The sequence below is a fragment of the Anneissia japonica genome, unplaced genomic scaffold (assembly GCF_011630105.1).
Source record: "Anneissia japonica isolate Jap-2015-1 unplaced genomic scaffold, ASM1163010v1 scaffold288295_len31675_cov110, whole genome shotgun sequence".
Taxonomy (NCBI): Eukaryota; Metazoa; Echinodermata; class Crinoidea; order Comatulida; family Comatulidae; genus Anneissia; species Anneissia japonica.
Window position 1 is genome coordinate 15,944 of NW_022718662.1, and position 6,449 is coordinate 22,392.

The window sequence follows — 6,449 nt, forward strand, 5'->3', positions numbered from 1 at the left end:
GGGAAAAAATACCACAATTCGTGGAGGAGAAAAAAAAATTATATGTATTTTGTACATAACAATATACTCTAGAATCTATTAAATAAGCCTTTGAAACCCTTAAATTGTCATATTTTCGGGGGCTACGTCGGGAGATCCTGGCGCCGCCACTGGCGTGGTCTACTGTAGCTTGTAGTACAATAACTTTCCTCTTCCCTATAAGGTTCCTTTCGTCTCTGAGATACCCAATAAACTGGTACCAACTGTTACAATCTGCCTAGTGGTAGTATTGAACTGAACACCGGGGTAACCTCCTACTTCTCTCGAAAGATGTACTGGCTTCTTTATAGTGCACATGAGCCAATTACGTTAACCTGGACCTATCCATGGTCCTTACCCAAGAAGACTTGTTCCACGTACCACCGTAACCTTAAGAGAGCGTGCCGCTCGAACTAGCGCCGATATTTTGGCTGTAAGTTGCGGCGCCCCTGCCTTAATCGCTATTCGACTCAACAATGACCCGGGTTCTATAGACAGTTTTGGCAATTTTAAGAGGCTAATCCAGAGAAAAATCTGGGTAGGAGAAATGTGAGGTGGGAAGCCCAGAGCGGTGGTGGGGTGGTTTTTAATATTTTGTCTAAAAATGCTTAGGCCCCGTAGCCAGGATCCGTCATTGTATTCTGTTCACTCGCCAATTCTTCTTTAACTTCCAAATAACGTCCAAAAAATATATAATTTTATATATGCCTATATTTTCAACTTCACCAATTGACTCGATGTCTGGACCTTTTGTGATTCTGTACACTTCCGGACCACGAAGGCGTTGAGGAGAATCCAGCACCAGTAGAACCCGAAGCAATTTAATTTTATTGTGTCTGACGTCATAATTGTAACCCAAGCACTAGAACCCGAAGCAATTTAATGTTATTGTCTGATGTCATAATTGTAACTGCACTTTTAAATATCGCATGTGTAGGCGGTCAGAGATCAATAAAATACACCGTATCTCTGTATTTTAGCAAACTCGATTGTAAACAAGATACTTGAAAACATTATTGTGATTTTAATGCTTGTTGAAGAAACCTAGAAACATCATCACCGTGTGGTCTATATTGATTATGGCAGAATTGTCAGCAATAGCTGACAGCGTGGACACAGTATGGACATTGCATTACACTGTGTTCACACCATGTCCACACTGTGTCCGCACACTGTTACTATGTATACATTCTGTGTATGCAAAGTATAAACCTCGCCAATTCCGCCTTAGTCAATATAGATCTTCATCACTGTATAAATACAGTCTTTCATTTTTGAAGTGGATACTTTCTTTAAATCCCTGTCCAGACTATCAAAATTTATTTGACAAAAATACGTGAAAAATGCCTAAATATGCCCATGATGTCTTCGCATGACGACCATATAGGCACACTATGACAGTTTTTTTGTTCAAAGAAATGTTAAAGTTTTGACAGAGCTTAATGAATAACAACACAACTTCACATCCTATGGCTCATAATGGTCAACGCATGAACAGTGCACTAACACGTAAAGTGTAATGCATCATGTTTTATTATTGCATAGGAATGGATGATCCAACTTCACAGCCAAAATATCTTACTACTACTACTACTACTAGCTCAGACAGCTTTTCGACCGTTACTGCTGTGGTGGTGTCGTCTTGTGTGGTCATCGTGGTGATAGCCATTCTCATCACAGCTTGTTATTGGATTCACAAAAAACACAAAGGAAATGGGTAAACATACTACTACTACTGCTACTGCTACTACTACTACTACTACTACTACTACTACTACTACTACTACTACTACTACTACTACTACTACTACTACTTCTACTACTACTACAAAAGAACAACCACAATTCGTCAGAGCGGTGTATAGGCCTATGTATTTTCTACATTATTAGTAGACTTCAAAATCAATTAAGACCTTGAAACCCTTTCTGGCTGTTTACTTACGTTTACTTTTTAGCTGTTGCTTATCATTTTTGTATCTCTACTGAGATCCAGCCATTGTTTCCCACAGCATTGTTGTTTTCCAGTATTTTGCCTTTTAATCTATATATTATATTATATATATATATATATACACAAATGCAGTAATGCATCTAATAACATAATAAAGCTTATAATTGACATGTTTCGACGTATCGCACATATCAGCATCAGGTAATAATGCTTATGCTATTACCGGTTTATATACTACCGGTCAGATATAAGACAAAACAAGCAAAGTTTGCTCAGTGACGGATTTCCCAAAAGCATTGGCTTTTATTTTAAGTTGATAATTATTGTGGGCGGAGTAAAGAATAGTAAAGCAATCTCAATTGGAATTGTGTTTTTGATTTAACGGAGTTTTGAAGATGTTGAAATAATGTGTGATGATTCGTCCCAAACTAAGTGCTCACTTGCCCGTGTTTCTAAGTGTCTGTTGGTCTCGCCAATATACACAGAGCACCTCGCACAAAAATAATGTTACTATATTTACATAAATAGTCTAACAACATGTTAAGAAATGTGTTGCCAGGCTCATTTCAAGTAAGTTAAAACTTAATTTTGTACTGTATTGCCAGAAAACAGTATTGTTTTGTTGAAAATTAAGGTAAATATACATCTTTTTACTAAACAGTTAACCAAAACAAATGTAGTTACCTGAATAGTTTAACAACATGCTAAGAAATGTGTTGTAAAGTTTATCAATATTTTTTCATTAAAAAATATTGTAAATATACATTTTTTACTGTACGGAAAACGCTACAATATAAAATATAATTCATGTAACCATAATATTACTATATACATGACTATTATAACAACATGTGTTGTCAGGTTTATTTCAAGTATGTTAAACTCAATATTATACTGCATTGCATGTAAAGCAAACAACTTTATTTAGCTTTCTGAAAACCAAACAAATTCAAACACCAATCTAACAAAAGCAATCCATGATAAATTTGCTTTCAACGACGAGTTATGATTTTCAACTTAGGAAGACTCAATTTAATTGTTGAATTCACCATGAAAAGTTAATTGTGCCATATACAATTGGATGTTGGTGCTGGTAAGGGACACACGCAACTCCAGAGGTATTCTTAAAGCAGCAAAGCAAATGTACAATCTCTCACCCGTGCTACTTTGTGTCGCTACTGGACTAGTCTAAGCAACCGTATACAACTATGTGCAGATTCTGGTAATCTTCATGGCCGGCGGAGACATAATTGCAGAAGAACTCCACAAAGTAATTGCACTCTGTTGGAAGAAGAGATGTGTCCCCAACGATCTTAAAGATGCCAACATTATTACGCTCTATAGGAACAAGGGCAGCAGACATGTCTGTAACAATTACAGAGTAATTTCGTTACTCAGTATTGCTGGTGAAATGTTTGCCAAAATACTGTTACCTCGCCTCCAAGTCTTAGCTGATCGTGTTCTACCGGGAAGCCAATCTACAGTAGACATGGTCTTCTGTCTCAAACAGATTCAAGAAAAAACAATCAAGCAGCAACGCCATTGTATGTGATTTTCATTGACCTGTCAAAGGCGTTTGACAGTGTTAGCCGAAGTGGTTTACGAGCTATTCTCAAGAAGTATGGCTGCCCAGAAAATCTACTGTCCATCATTACAGCCTTCCATCACATGTATGCAACCATCCAACATCATCGACGTCAGTCAGAGAAGTTTGCTATAACAACAGCCGTGAAACAGGGCTGCGTATTAGCTCCAACCCTATTTGGAATATTCCTTGCTGCTCTACTCCAAGAGCTTTGGAAACTGGAATTACTCTCAATACACGTTTTTTTGGAAACCTATTTAACCTTTCCCGTTTGCATGCCCACACCAAGACTAGCAGCTTTAAAGTAAATGAGTTACTCTACGCAGATTATGCTGCCATTATTGCTCAATCAGAAACCGAACTCCAGTCATCCTGCAACGCATTCTCTAGTGCATGTCATGACTTTGGATTGTCCATCAACCTAGGAAAAACTGATTTTGTCCAATGGAAGTGTGACTCCACCAAACATCATTATTGATGATTCTCCGCTTGAAGTTGTCAACAAATTTACCTACCTTGGATCCACTGTTACAGACAACAACACCTTAGATGCTGAAGTCATCGCATAGGAAAAGCTGCAACTACTTTCGGTAAACTGCGTACCAGAGTTTGGAACAATAGAAAACTTGATATATTCTTAAAAGTCAAGATTTACACCGCATGCGTCCTGAGTGTTCTACTATACTGCAGTGAGACTTGGCCAACCTATCGTAAACTTGAGCATCGACTAAATTCCTTTCACTTTCGATGTCTTCGCACAATACTAAAAGTAACCTTGGGCAAAAACATACTTAATACAAAAATAATGGAAATGTCGGGTGCCACTAATATGTACCAGGTCAAATGTCATGTGAACCAGGTCAAATGTCATATGCCCTCCATACTCAAACTCCTGTAGTTTTAAATTCAAAATTATTAAGAAGGCTTATACCATCCCACAGTTCTTCTTTTGCAACATTTGAGAAGGTAGGAACAACCTTTTACTCAGCTGTCTATCTGATTCTGAAGCATGTTTCATTTTAAAACCATCTTCAATGACATGAACCTCGTTTGCATAAATTTGCTCATTTAACCTCGTCTCTTCAGCAATTTCTTTTGTTGCAAGTAGTGTAGTTGTACAGTGGTAGCAGCTAGCATTGTTGTGTCTTAAATATACAAATGTAAGCTTGGGAAGCACACTCTTATTCCGTGAAACTACATCTTTCATTATCGCTGTTCTGGGCTTGTGTTTGAAACATCGCAATGCAACAAAATGTGCCAAGATATTCATTTTCCAAAAAATCTGCTTGAGATTCTCTGAATTTAAAAACTTTATTGCTCAATCCTCAATTATCAGATGACGTGTTTTCGTCAATCAGTTGCAGTATGTGTTGTCTCCTTTCGTCTTGGTTAATGCATCTAGAATCGTGTGATGCCACCTAGGCCTATAATAAGAATCATTTCTTTTAGTTTGTCCCTAACAACACACATGAGTCTTGGGTTTTAGTTCTACAACGTCTTCTAGAATCTTGCAGGGATTGAGATTGCTTTGGTAACTTACGACTTACACAACCCATGGTGGCGCCAGCGAGGTTGGGGGGATACGGGAGCTTCAAATTAATAATAAACTCTAAAATCGAATAAAATAAGCCATTGAAACCCCTGAATGCTGTAATCGGACCACCATCTGGGACATAGGACTTCTTGTCGGGCAAATCCTAGCACCACCCCTACCACGACCACATATTAGGTTTATATTTTTTCACGATAATGTCCCGACAAGAAGGAGTAGGCGTGTTGCATGATGTGGTTAGAGAGGAGAGGGTGTTTTTCATGGACTGGCATTCCCAGGCAGGTTAAGGTGCTGTGTCTAACTGGTGACACTGACAGAAATTAGTATGTATAAAGTGAAATTATTATAAACTTATCTTAAAATTATTATAAATACCTTAAAAGGGTTTAAAATACCACTAAAACAGAAAATTGACAACATTGGTACCACAAACATTGTTTTTTTTTTTTAATCACAATATTACTTAAGGTAAAGAAAAACATTTACTATTGTTCTAATCAAAGGAATCTATGAATAAATCAGCGGAAAATAACTGGTAAATTTTACTATTATAATTTTTTAAAATGAAAAATGCCAGTATATCTGGCAACACTGCTCATACGTTTTTTAATTACCCATATTTTTTAAACTGGAATTCTCTAAAGCCTGGTTCACGTCGAACTTTTATCTAGATATAGATCCACTTAGAGTTCGACGTGAACCACTCAATTATAGCTAGATAAAGGAATTAAGTCACTTAAGTTAAGTGACTTAACTTTACTAGAATGACGGTAAATTAACTTGCTTAACGGTAAAGTCGGCTCGGATTACAAGGACACGATTACGTAACGTAGGCATCTAAGCCAGCGTTGTTGTATTGTACCACCATTATCATGCTCTGGCTGGCAACAACGTACTCCAACAATGCTAATAACAGCAGCTTAGTAGTCTCATTAGTCTGGTTTTCAGAAATTATTTGTAATATTATGGGTAAAAAACCAGCAAACGTCCTTTTTAAGAATAGTCGCATTACAAATGACCGTTGCCCTTTGCATCATCGACCAAGTAAGTAACGGCAAAAAGTCCGATTGCGTAAGTTTTCCAAAGTGATAATCAAGCCCGTAGCCAGGATTTAGGTAGGGGGGTTTTTTGATACTGAAAGGGCAGTTGCGAGCACCATTGGCAGGGGCCAGGAGGCCGCCAAGGGCCCCCGGGGGTCCAGGGCCAAAACTCCGGTGGGGGTCCAGCATTCGAAACATTTACAGGCACAGAAGTTCATACTATACTCAAGACAATCAATAACAAAAAGAACCGAGACAAATTTCTAAGGTTGGTTGTAGCGTATTATAATCATATATATATCT

At 37.8% G+C, this 6,449-nt stretch overlaps 1 long non-coding RNA gene across 1 annotated transcript in view; it reads left to right on the forward strand.

The window, feature by feature from the left end:
• Positions 1–1,635, forward strand: part of LOC117110580 — a 5,983-nt gene extending 4,348 nt beyond the window's left edge. Inside the window, exon 4 of the long non-coding RNA XR_004445727.1 lies at positions 1,564–1,635. This is a non-coding gene — a long non-coding RNA (uncharacterized LOC117110580). The remainder of the gene's footprint in view (positions 1–1,563) is intronic.
• Positions 1,636–6,449: the final 4,814 nt, after the last annotated feature.